Raw genomic sequence first — 14,326 nt, 5'->3', positions numbered from 1 at the left:
GGGTTCTGGACCCCTTATTTGTTTCGAAGGACCGGGACTGATTGAAGCCCATACCTTCTGTCTGAGATTTGGGGATTGGAATGATGGGTTTGGAGTGCGTCATGAGTGATGTTGCATGATAAAGTGGTAGGATGATAAGGGATGCGTTTGATAATGAATTGAGTAGTGTTTCATGACTGAATGTTAGTCGGATTGTTTGATTTTTAGACGTGAAATTGGCGCGTGAGCGTCATTTTCGGGTATTTTGCTGTGGGGTTGTCGGGAATGATTCCTAAGTTTCTGATGGTTGGATGATTAGAAATGGAGGCTGAGGCAAAGAATTTTTCGGATTTTGTTTTGATGAGTTGCGAGATTGGCTCGATGTTTGCCAAGAGGTACAGGTGTCTGTTTGGCAAATAGCGGGACGCATTTAGTGCCAAGCGCAAGAATCTATTCTGCACTGCTTGAACTTTTTTGATGTTCTTGTTTGAAGCCAGTGACCAGAGTTCTGAACCGTATAGTATGGATGGTAGCACTACTGATTTGTATAGTTTTAACTTGGTATTTACTGATAGTCCTTCTCCTTTGAGGAGGGGGTATAATGGACATATGTGCTGTGACCCTCTGTTACAGATTTGGGTGACATGTTCGCTGAATGTCAGTCTTTTGTCAAATGTTATGCCTAAGTATTTTACATGATCATTCCATTCTAAGTTTACGTTGTTAAATCTAATGGCTATGTTTGGGCTCATTCTCCTGTGGGTGAACATAATAGCCTGTGTTTTGGCACTATTTATGGTTATCTTCCACAGGTTAGCCCAGTTCTGGATTAATTGTAAGTGATCCTGGAGTTTCCTGGCGATGAACAGTAAGTTTTTACTGCTCCTGTACACCGCAGTGTCGTCAGCAAACAGTGACAGGTGGCCCCCTGGTTGCTTTGGTACGTCATTTGTATAGTGAGAGTAGAGAGCTGGGCCCAATACTGAACCTTGGGGCACTCCAGCTTCTATTTGTCTGATGTTACTTTGGGCACCTGATAGTCTTACATAAAAAGTTCTGTTCCTAAGGAAGGATGCCAGGATTTGAATGATGTGTTTGGGACAGCCTTGTAGGTTGAGCTTGTAGATAAGGCCCTGGTGCCAGACCTTATCAAAGGCCTTCTCTATGTCAAGGAAGACTGCCCCTGTGCTGTGCCTGATACTTCGAGCTCTGCATAGTTCGTCAGTCAGTCTCATCGATTGGTGAATGGTGCTGTGTTCACCCCTGAAGCCGAACTGTTCCTGTATGATGATGTTGTTTTCTGTGCTGAATTTCTGGAGCTCCTTGTAGATGAACCTTTCTAGGACTTTCCCCAAGAAACTCAGTAAGGAAATTGGTCTGTGGTTCTGGGGGAAAAGGTGGTCCTTATTTGGCTTTGGTATGGTTATCACCTTAGCTTGTTTCCAAGCCATGGGAAAATACTGCAAGGTTAGGCAAGCGTTGTAGATTGCTGTTAGAAACTCTAGTGCGTTTTGAGGTAGATGTTTCAATTGAAGAGGTAGGATGTTGTCTGGTCCAGGCGCCTTTTTGTTTCCTATGTTTCTGAAGCATGTTCTGACTGTTTCAGAGTCCACTGGTGGAAATGTGGTGTCGCTTGGGTTTCTGAGTATTCTGTTGACATGTCTTATGACGTGTTCCTCGTGATCATCGCTCTCGTCATCCACAGCTGCTGGCGTGGTGAATTGTAGTTCGAGAGTGTCAGCCATTGTTTCAGCCTTATCCTCCGGTTCGTAAACGATTCCGTTCCTGCCGTGGAGTGGCTTATTGTCAACTGGTTTCCCCTTTCTGGTTTTGACAAGTTTCCAGAACTTTTCGGTGTTGTTGTCTGCATCGCGTAGAACATCTCCCCAGGTGGATTCTCTAAAGGCCTGAAGTTCTCGTCTGACTCGTCTGGCGAGTCTGTCGGTTCTGGCTCGGTCTGCTGGGTCCCTAAGGGTTTGCCATCTCTGGCGGTGGTATTTCTTTTCTTGCAGTAAGTCTTGGATGTGCTGAGGGAGAGCATTTCTGGAGGTGGTGTGAATTATAGCAGTAGTGGCTTTCTTCCCGCTTTCTACTATGATTTTGCTGATGTTTTCTACTGCTGTGTTGATTGCTCTCCTTGTGTGGAGCTGAGGAATCTCCGGTGTTTTTCCCTGAACAAAGTTGTTGAACGTTTCCCAGTTTGTGTGAAACGATTTAATAGTTCTGGTGTCGAACTGCCTTGCCGGGTTGTCATCTAATGTCATTAAAACTGGATTATGATCTGAGTCCAGATCATTTACCACGGTAATGGTGGCCTGGTGTCTCAGGTTTTTGCATATAAATATGTCCAGTATGTCTGGTCTGTGTGTCGAGTAGTATGGGAAGTGAGTAGGGGTGTCTGGCGCTAGGACTGTTAGGCTCCTGTGGTTGTCCAGGTATTTCCGTAGTATTCTTCCATTGGTGTTGGTGGCCCTGCAGTTCCATGTGCCATGTTTGGAATTTAAGTCCCCACCTATAATGATATATTCGGCCATGTTTGTCAGGTCAGTTAGGTCTTCAGGTTGTATATTTGGTTTACATGGAGGGTTGTACACAGCGATTAGGGTGGCTGTTTTCCCCTCTATTGTCGTTTCTACTGCTGTGGCTTCTGCTCGTCTGAGTCTTGGCGTGTTTAGTCTTCTGTGCGGCAATCTGTTTTTGACTAACACGGCTGTACCGCCCCCTTGCCGGTTTGGCCTGTCAGTTCTGTACATTGTGTAGTTCCGTACTTTAAATTTATCATCTGGTGTTAGGTGCGTTTCTGTAATTAGTGCCACACCAACGTTGTATGAGTCAAGGAATTCTTGGAGGGTATTCCTTTGAAATAGAATGCCATTGGCATTCCAAGTCATGATTGTGCTTCTTTGATTAAGGCCCGAGAAGACTGACAACTGCATGGCATATAATCGTGAATTTTGAGATCGGATCAGCAGCTTGCCTTAGCTGGGCTGCTGTGTTCTGAATTGTTCCCAGTATTTTTGGGACGTTGAACTGATTGATGAGGCCGAGAATTTCTTTTACATCTGTTCCCAGGCTTGCGATTCCAGGGAAGGGGGTGTTGGCTCCTCCGTCTTGCGCGGTTGGTGCCTCGTTCTGGGCCGCTGAAGTCGGTGCGTTTGCCGGATTTTGATTTGTCATGGTTTGTCGGCGCCATAGATTTGGCCAGCTTTTCCCGGTCATCGCAGGTACTGGTGGTTGTTTAGTTTGATTCGTGGCTGTGGTGGAGGCGTTTTTTCTCTCCTCCCTTTTCTTGAGAATTTCTAGGTAAACTGGGCATTTTTTGAAATTTGCAGTATGCTCTCCCTGGCAGTTGTAGCATTTTGGTTTTTCTACCCGTTTCTTGGTGCAGGTAGCGGTCGCATGCTGTTTGCCGCATTTTACGCAGTTTGGTTTTAGATGGCAGTTCCTGGCGCCATGATTGAAACCTTGGCAGTTGTGACATTGAGTTGGACCTTTGGGGGCCCTGTATGACTCTACAGTCACTCCGAGGTGAAGGAGTGACTTAAGTTTGTATACTTTTCTGCCTTCATCTGAGTTTTCCAGTTCTACTATGAAGTTTGGTCGTAACCTCCTCTCCGTGGCGCGTGCGTCCAGGATGGACATTTGTGTGACCTTTTGTACTGGGAATCCAAGAAGGGAGAGCTCTTCATGTACTAGTTGTGGTTCCATGGTGACTAATAATTTCTTTATCACCACCTTTAGGGGTCGTTTCTGGTTTATTTCGTGAGTGTAGAACGGTATGTTTTCGTTCTTTAGTAGCGTGCATAGGGCATTGAAGTCCTTCGCTTCGCTGAATTGATATGTTATTCTTCCTCCCCTGGAGTGAGACTTCAGCGTTCCACTGAGGGTCGGTTTGATCACCTGAAGGATTTTGGTGTAGCTTTTCGTGTCAAAGACTACTATTGGTGGCACATTGAACTTTGTCCTTTCCTTGTTTGGAGGGACTGCATTGTGGCCTGGGTCATTGTCAGGTAGTTCGCTAAAGCGGTTTTGGGTTGGTACTTGTGGTTGTACCGATTCCGCTTCCATGGTTTCGTCTACATTGGGGGCCTGTTCAGAGTCAGAAGCCTCGATCTTCCGCTTTGAGTCAGATGAACCCTCTGCCTGGCTTGTGTCGCTCTTGCGCTTAATTTTTTTTTTGGGTTTTTGATCGTTCCCCGCCATATTGCCTAGTGAAGGTGATGCATTGTCTGTATGTAAGTCAGTGTGGTTTGTGTGTGTAGTCGGATGATTTTCGGCCGCGGGAGCCCCAGGGGGGACCACGGCGGGTTGGGGTGGGTGATAGGATGATTCTAGAATCTCAGACAGTCGGATATGATGCTTTGTAATCTGCCTTTGCCTCTGTGAGCGCGGGCTGGTCCCACGTGAAGGGGGCCCTGACTCACAATTTCCCTCACTAACCAGCCTAGAGTCCAGCTAGCCTGGAATCACGACGAGCATCATGAACAGAAAATAAAACAACGACAAGATTGCTACTGCACGCTCGTAAACGAGCCTGCAGTCGACGGAGCTACCAAGAACGGCGACAGGCGCACGAGTCCCAGCGAGGAGGCCACTCCGTGGCGGGAGCGGCAGTCGGAAATCCCCAGCCGTGACAACACAAAGGCGGCGGAGCGCAGTAAGAACGGCGTCCGCACGCTTCTGGCTATAGAGAAGCACTATCACACGCGCTAGTTCAGAGAAGCTGTAGAAATACAAAAACACGCGATCAGTTTGAACAAGAAAGAGGAAAGCCGTAAGGTCAACGGATCCTGGCTTCCCGTACTGCAGCGAACGACCGTCGCAGGTAGCAAGAGGAGAACCGCACCGGAAAAGACCGCGGGGAAGCCCTCGGACGCTGGCGCGCCAGGTACATATAGTCTGCGGCCGCGAGCTCGGCTCCAGTTCACCACCGGCAACGGAGGGTGAAGTTTTGACAATGCCAGCCACTCGTGCTGGCGAAACGTCGGAAAAATCATTAGATGAACGTCGGCCGAAGAACCCGAGACAGAAGCCAATATGGATTACAAATTATTTCATCTTGTGCAAATTTAGAGTTAAAAACAACATAGTAATTTTTTTTATAGCATCTTCAGTGGAGAGCTGTAGTAAAAATAAAAAGTAAATAGAAACAGAGAGAGGACAGGTAAATCATGGCGATGCCGTTGTCGATCACCTGCTGTATACGTTTCACTGCAGCCCATCGCAACGTAAGTACAACGTGAGCGTAACAGTTTATTATTTAATTATATTTTTACACGTCTCAAACAAGGGGCTCCATAAAACTTAAAACTACAATCAATGTGTTAAATGGATTTATCATTATGAAAATTGTGGTTATGCTCAATATATGAATAAAAGTTATTGAAAATTGTATTAGTTACTGTTACGCTATTCTTATATGCCTCTATCAACAACAGAAAATCAGCTACAAGATGAAAGGTAGTTCTCTGAAATCCGATATAAGGTTCTTAAGTTACACGGCAGACAAATTGTTGCTTTCGGAAAATAACACAAATTTTACCGAATTTTAACTCGAAAACTACACTTACGAGACAATTTTATGAAAGTGGTTTCCTTTTACAGTAGTTGACACATGTGAAAGTAATTAATGATTTAATAGAAATACGTGGTCAGTTTTCTCATTTATGAGCGATTAGAAATACACTGATGGGAAGTAATTTGCAACACCAACAAGGAGTTGTGCATCATAAGTTGGTTGGCGTGATTATACATCTGGAAGATCGTGTCTGTTCCAGCCTCGCATAAGAGCGGCGCTAGTACCACCACTAGAGGATGCAAATAAGGTTTGCTATAAATACTCGCTGTAAAGGTAGTGAGCGTTATTTACCTTTGGGATTGGGTGTGCTGAGTTGGTATTAGTCAAGAATGGCTTTAAGGCTACGAAGACGCCATTATGAACACCTCACTGAGTTTAATAGGGTCGTGTAACTGGGCTACGAGAAACTGCATATTCGTTCTGCGATATTCCAGAAAAACTTCGCAGGTGTAGGCACTGTACATGATTGCTGGCAGCAGTGGCAGTGGTCACGAGAATGTACGGTTGCAGGAAGACTGGGAACTGAGCTTCCACGCGGCACTACCGACAGGGTAGACTTTCTGTATTTGGCTTTTGGCTGTGGCGCCTTGTACTGCATCTCCAGCAGAAATTTGGGCCGCACGTGTCACCACAGTGACACAACGAACTGTTACAAATCGATTACTTCAAGGACAGCTCCGAGACAGACGCACTTTAGCATGCAGTCCACTGTCTTCAAACCACAAGCATTTGGGACTTCAGTGATGTCAAGTGAGAGCTCTTTGGAGGGCAGCGTAAAGACCTGTTGCGTTTACCGATGAATACTGGTTCAGCTTCGGTGCCGTGATGGCCGGGTGTTGGTTAGAAAGAGGCCAGTTGAGAGCCTGCATTCACCATGTCTGCATGATAAGACACACAGGACCTACACCTGGAGTTATGGTTTGGGTACGATTTCGTATGACATCGAAGCTCTCTCGTAGTTATTCCACGAACCCTGACTGCAAATTTGTACGTCAGTCTGATGATTCGACCTGTTGTGCTACCATTCATAAAGAGCATAGCAGGAGGTGTTTTCCAACAGGATAACGCTCGCCCACAGACCGCAGTTGTAACACAACGTGCTTTACAGAGTGTCGACATGTAGCTTTGGCCTGCTCGATCACCTGATCTGTCTCCAATGATGAACATGTGGGACATCATCGGACGACAACTCCAGCGTCATTCACAAACAGTATTAACCGCCCCTTTATCGATAGACCAAGTGCAACAGGCATGGAACTCAACTCCATCCCACAAAGTGCCATCCAGCATCTGTACAACGCAATGCACACACGTTTGCACGCTTACATGCAACTATCTGGCAGTTACACCGGTTATTAATGTACCAAAGTTTCATATTCGCAATGGCTTACCTCGCGCTTACATTAATCTGTGATCTTGCAGCGTTAATCAGTCAAATATGTTACCTAGAAAAATTTATTCCCGAAATTTCATTACACTACATTAATCGCGTTTGGTGTAGCGATTTTTTTCTGTCAGTGTAGAATTGCCCCTATATGGGAGCGTATTTCCGACTGATGGCACAAACAATTGGGTGTAGTGCAATGACTGCAGAACGAATGGTGTCGATATTGACGTAGGACAATGGTGTGGCCATGATATTATCTACGGGTCCTTCTAGGAGATTGTTCTAAGAGAACATCGTAGGAGTGTTTGACTGTCTCTGGCGAGTAGGAACCATGATTTAAACACCACGCTGAGACTTTTGTAATTGATAATGAGCAGATTATTATTTCCTTTCCTTATGAATAAGTGTAATTTGTAATGTTTTAGAACAACCGTGGGTCGAAGGCATTTTGCTTCTAGAAATAAATATTTATGACAACTTTCCTTGAATTCATCCTGCTGGCATTACTAATAATCTTTATTTAATATGCAAATGCCGCACTCAAGTGCATTTATATACACTGAAGAGCCAACACATTATGACAACCTGCCTAGAAGCTTGTTGGACCAACTTTGCAACGCAATGCACTATCGATTCTGCGTATCATAGGGTCTGCAGTTCGCTGGCACATTTGTGGAGCTATTTGGCACCAGGTGGCTATGCACAAGTCACGTAATTCCCGTAAATAAAGGGCCCCTGATTTGAGTACGCGGTGATAGCGCCCGATAGCGACCCAGATGGGACCCATCGGATTCACATCAGGCGAATCTGGTGGCCACGACATTAGCGGGGTTTCACTGTCACGCTCCACGAACACCTGTAGCACTGTTCTGGCTTCGACACACGGACAATTATACTACTGAAAGGTGACATCGTCGCCAGTGAAGACATCAAGCATGAAGGGATTCAGATGTTTGGAGATGACCTGTGTCTTCGACTACCACGACAGGTCCCATGCAAGCGCAGGAGAATGTCTATCATAGCACATTGCTGCTCCCACGAGCCTGCCTCCGCGGCGCACGTTTCCAGCAGTCGTTCTCCTGGATGACGGCGTTTGTGGGGACAGCCATCCACCCCGTGTAGCAAAAACGCGATTCCTCCAGCCCACTGCAACCGTAACTGACGATGTTATTGAGCCAACATGTGAACATACGGGGACCGTCTGCTGCGGAGCTCCTTGTTCAACAATGTGCGCTGAATGGTGTGTTCCGAAACTCATGCGCGTCCCCCTGCATTTCGCTCTTTCGCCAGAGGTGCCACAGATCGGCATCTATTCCACTTTACAGAGCAGACAAGCCTCAAAGCCCCACGTTCTCTGAAGAGCCGTGGACGTCCAACCACTTAGCGCCTAGTCGTAGTTTAACAACCCTTCTATCGCTTTCCATAGATGCACACGGTAGTATCACGTGAGCATTAGACCAGCTTCACCGTTTTCTAGATTCTCGTTCACATGCTCTGCATAATATTAATCTGCCCTTTGGCAAAGTCGCTTTTCTCAGTGGATTTCTCCATTTGCAGCGGATATCTTCGCCAGGGTGACATCCCCTCCCCCGTCCGTCTCTGCTTGGCTTACTGCGTCAAATGCCCGCATAGTCACCAGGAGGAATCCAACCTTGCAGTGGGCATTTTTACACATTGATATCAGTCTATATATATACAGGGTGAGTCACCTAACATTACCGCTGGATATATTTCGTAAACCACATCAAATACTGACGAATCGATACCACAGACCGAACGTGAGGAGAGGGGCTAGTGTAATTGGTTAATACAAACCATAAAAAATGCACGGAAATATGTTTTCTAACACAAACCTACGTTTTTTTAAATGGAACCCCGTTAGTTTTGTTAGCACATCTGAACATATAAACAAATACGCAATCAGTGCCGTTTGTTGCATTGTAAAATGTTAATCACATCCGGAGATACTGCAACCTAAAGTTGACGCTCGAGTACCACTCCTCCGCTGTTCGATCGTGTGTATCGGAGAGCACCGAATTACGTAGGGATCCAAAGGGAACGGTGATGGACCTTAGGTACAGAAGAGACTAGAACAGCACATTGCGTCCACATGCTAACACCTTTTTATTGGTCTTTTTCACTGACGCACATGTACATTACCATGAGGGGTGAGGTACACGTACACACGTGGTTTCCGTTTTCAATTACGGAGTGGAATAGAGTGTGTCCCGACATGTCAGGCCAATATCTATCAATGTGGTGGCCATCATTTGCTGCACACAATTGCAATCTCTGGCGTAATGAATGTCGTACACGCCGCAGTACATCTGGTGTAATGTCGCCGCAGGATGCCACAATACGTTGTTTCATATCCTCTGGGGTTGTAGGCACATCACGGTACACATTCTCCTTTAACGTACCCCACAGAAAGAAGTCCAGAGGTGTAAGATCAGGAGAACGGGCTGGCCAATTTATGCGTCCTCCACGTCCTATGAAACGCCCGTGGCCCGTGTTTGTTACAACACGCAACTGAACGTCGGAGGTTTCAAGCGTCAACTTTAGGTTACAATATCTCCGGATGAAATTAACATTTTACAATGCAACAAACGGCACTGATTACGTATTTGTTTATATGTTCAGATGTGCTAACAAAACTAACGTGGTTCCATTTAAAAAATGTAGGTTTGTGTTAAAAAACATACTTCCGTGCATTTTTGTATGGTTTGTATTAAACAATTACACTATCCCCTCTCCTCACGTTCGGTCTGTGGAATCGGTTCGTCAGCATTTGATGTGGTTTACGAAATATATCCAGCGGTAACGTTAGGTGACTCACCCTGTATATATATATATATATATATATATATATATATATATATATATATATATATATATATATATATATATATTAATGGGCTTAAAATTGGGACCACGTCTAGCAGTAAGAGAGCGTGTGCAGTGATCTGAAGAAGATTGTAGGAAGGGAAACAAGCAGATGATCAGCATCATCAGCGTTCTGCCACAAGGCAAGTTTTCACATTGTAGTTCTCCAGGCTGTCCGGTCTTCTGCCATCCTCCTCAGGTCTGCATAATTTCTGCCCCATATAGTGCCACACTCCAGACAAAACATTTACCAAGCCTTTTCCCTAGGCCTTTATCTAATTTGCCACATAAGAGTCTCCTCTTTCTGTTGAATGCCTCCTTCGCTATGACAATTCGAGTTTTCACCTCCTGGTGACATCTCAAGTCTTCAGTTATTGTGCTTCCCAGATATTTAAATGCACTTACTTGACTAATGGTATATTGTCCTATTTTAATAATGGACAGTCTGCGTCTTGTTCTGATGACCATATTCTTTGTTTTTGCTGTGTTTATTTGCATCCCATATTCAACACAAGCTTCATTCAGATCTTTCAGCATGTTATTCACTGTCCGCTCACTTTCTGCCACTGATACCATGTCATCTGCAAATCTTATACATTCTATTCTCTTTCCACCAGTACATATTCCTCCTTTCCCATCTAAGCCATTCACAGTACTCTCCTCAAGGTATAGGTTAAACAACAGTGGGGAAAGGCAACAACCTTGTCTAACACCTCGTCCAATGCTGCTTCCTTCTGACATTTCATTTCCAATCCTTATCCTTACTTTCTGGTGTAAATATAGATTCTGTATCAGTCGTCTCCCTTTCCAATATACTCCTTTCCTCTTCAAAATATCCATCAGCTTCTTCCACTGAGATCTGTCAAAAGCCTTTCCTAAATCTATAAAAACAGCAAAAATTTCTCTACCTTTTTCCATATATCTCTTCGCTATAGTTCTTAACAGGCTAATAGCATCTCTTGTTCCTTTTCTTCTTCTAAATCCAAACTGTTCCTCTGCAATCCCTCTATCCAGCTTGCCATGTAGCCTTCTATTCAACACTCTCAGCAAGACTTAAGCTGCATGAGAAATTAGACTGATGGTCCGGAGCTCTTCACATTTTTTAGTTTTCTCTTTTTCTCTATTGGTATCATAACTGTTGCAAGGAAGTCCTCAGGCCACTCCCCTTTGTCATATATCTCGTTACAGAGGTAGACTATTTCTTTTCTTGCCTTGTTTCCCAGACTCTTCAACAGTTCTGCTGGCAAATAATCAATTCCACATGCCTTCCTATTGTTCATCTCCTTCAGTGCCTTTTCTACTTCTGCTTCAAAGATGGTGAATCCCTTTCCATCTTCCGGCACATATTGTTCCTCTTCAACCATAATTTCGCTTTGCATTTCTCCCCCTTATATAGACATTCAATATATTCTTGCCATCTGTTCAAAACCTCCTGTTGTTCTTCTGCTACAGTACCATCCGCTCTTTCTATTTACATGTTATTCCTCTTTCTTTTACGTCGAAAAACTATCTCACTAGCCAGTCTAAACACCATGTCATACTTTCCCTCTTTCTCCATTTTCTCTATTTCGTCGCGTTTCTGTTTCATCCATTTTTCCCTTGCTTCTTCAGTTTCTATTCTTAATTCATTATTCAGTTCCCTTTACCTTTTTTTGCCTTCTTCAGTTTCTACACGTTTCCACTTTCTCCGCTCTTCCATCTTTTTCAACATGTTTTCTGTTATCCATTCCTCCCTGGTGCTTTGGGATGCTCTAATTCCTAGTACATCTTTGGCAGAGTCCATGAGTTCTTCCCTCATTTTTATCTATTTGTCATTAACACTACCTCTTTGCCATTTTTCCATAAATCTGTTCTCCAAATCTGATGCCTTTTCTACCTCTTTGAGTTTTTTCTATGTTTAGTCTTCCCTTTGCTTTACCTGTCCAGACTTTCTTCAACTTCACTTGTATCTCTCCCATTACTAGGTCGTAGTCTGAATTTATATCCGCTCCTGGAGAACCTTTAGCATTCTTCAAACAGTTCCTACACCTTTCTTGTATCAGGATGTAGTCCAACTGATATCTTTCCCTATTCAAATTTGGTATCCATGTGTAACGTCTCCTTTTGTGGTGTTCAAATAATGTATTGGCCAATGCTAATGAATTTTCTTTACAGAAACTTATTAGTCATTCACCTCTCTCACTTTTTATTCCTAATCCAAATTTTTCTACTGCATCTTCATCTCTTCCTTCACCCACCACTGCATTCCAGTCCCCCATGATGATAAAGCAGGCATTTCTATTTTCTTTCTCGATGAGTTCTTGTATTTTCTCATAATATTCTTCCATTTCCTCATCTCGGTGCTGGCTGGTTGGCATATATACCTTTATTAACACCAAATCTTTTGAACTACTCTTCAGTCGTATCACCATCTGTCTTCCATCAACATATTGTACCTTCATTACCTTATTTTTCAACTTTTGCCCTATCAATATTCCTACTCAGTTTTCACCACTCTTGATTTCCCCTGAGTAAAAGAGCTTATAATCTCCAATTTCTATTTCCCCATTCTCTCCTCATCTCATTTCCCACAAACCGAGGGTATCTCATCTGTTCCTTTTCATCTTCTGTTTTGCATTCTCTAGCTTTCCTGCTTGCAGTAGTGTCCTCACATTCCATGTTCCAATCCTCATCTTTCCTCCCTTCACTGTCCCTTTCTTCCTTTCAAATACGTCTAGTTTGAGAGTGTTCCCCTCCCGGAGATCCGAGTGAGAGGAAGTTTTAAATCAGGAATCTTTCACATGGAGAGACATACCATGTACTGCTTGGGAATGTAATGTGGTAGTTTCCCGTTACTTTCCACATAGGCCGTAGGATGCTCAGCCTAAAGTCACCTGCTCACCATGAGTCAGACGTTGTCTGCAGCCGCCCCTCTGGGGTTCAGTCGCTACTTGTACTCTTTTTGTGCCTAAAGAGAAAAGGTGCCTCTTCCGCCAGCTCCGCCGTGCCGAAGTCCATCTTCTCCGCCTTCGCTGCCGTTGAGGTCTTCTATGGTGAGAAGGAATCGAAACGGTTGGAATGTTTATAGCTGGCCAAATTTGAATAAAAATCAAAATGCAAGATGTATTTCACTTGAGATGTTTCTTCGAAACCAATGCTGAATCTTTGGAAAGATTGTCGTTTTTCTCCAGGAACGTCGTAATGCTTGAGTTCATAATTTTCTCTAAGATGCAGCAATAGACACACGTCAGTGGCATCGGTTCCTACCTCTGCGTCTCGATGTTTTACCCTTTTTGAAAACAGATCTGCGCTCTTTTGCAACCTAGGCATTCGCACTGAGTAGTGAGGTATCATCCCCCAATTTCAGGCTGCTGACACTTCGGCATTACCCGTTAGCACCGAAGTGATGAATCGTCTGTGTGGTACTGTCGAAAGGAGTTGTGGAGAGGGGGGGGGGGGGAGGGGAGCAGAGAGCAGAGCGGGGTCGCTGCCCGGTTACGTAGCGACACGCGCTCGCGGGGTGATTTCGGCACCAGGAGCGCTGCTCCGTGTGCGTGGTGTGCTACCCCTCCCTTCCTCCTCGCTCTCTCGCATCCCAGACCGCAAGTCCTGGCCGGGTACGAGGAAGTGCGGACGGAAGCGTTACGCCCAGAGTTTGCCGTCTGCCGTCCGTTTCTGTTTCATGTCGGCCCGCTGCCAGAGCTACGCCCGAAGCGCGATTCCTCTGCTGCGTGCCCCATCCGGGTCACCGGCTGCTCCGTCCACACCCATAACACGACTCTTTACCATCCACACATTAAAAGTACAATTACAGACAAACTCTGATCGATGGAGGAACGAAGTGGTCCTAGTGACTGTAAAAATTATACTGCAGGCTCGTTGATTTGTATATTTTAGAGTAATGCTGATGATACGGCCCTAGCTATCCAAAGCAAGCAGTTTGAAGACAACTGACTTAAACAAAATGCATGCGTATTTCACCAAATGGAGGCTAATACCAAATCCCACCAAGACTGAAAGCTGTTTTCATTTGAACAACAGAATGGCGGGATATGAGCTGAAGCTTCATATGAATAACAGTCAACTGTGATATCAGCCACATCCAAAGTACCTGGGGGTCACTCTAGATAGGACATTATCCTTCAAAAGACACCTGGAAAATGTATTCAGTAGAATAAGCTCACGGAACAGCCTCATTCAGAGGCTCTGCAACACTAACTGGGGAGCAGCAGCAGACACACTACGAACCTCTGCACTCGACTTAGTGTACTCTGCAGCCGAGTACTATGAACCAGCTTGGTTAACCAGCAAGAGCCGGCCGGTGTGGCCGAGCGGTTCTAGGCACTTCAGTCTGAAACCGCGCGACCGCTACGGCCGCAGGTTCGAATCCTGCCTCGGGCATGGATGTGTGTGATGTCCTTACGTTAGTTAGGTTTAAGTAGTTCTAAGTCCTAGGGTACTGATGACCTCAGAAGTTAAGTCCCATAGTGCTCAGAGCCATTAACCAGCAAGCATGTAAA

This window comes from Schistocerca piceifrons, chromosome 3 (genome assembly GCF_021461385.2).
Source record: "Schistocerca piceifrons isolate TAMUIC-IGC-003096 chromosome 3, iqSchPice1.1, whole genome shotgun sequence".
In the NCBI taxonomy this organism is placed as follows: domain Eukaryota; kingdom Metazoa; phylum Arthropoda; class Insecta; order Orthoptera; family Acrididae; genus Schistocerca; species Schistocerca piceifrons.
This window is presented reverse-complemented; position numbering follows the sequence as displayed.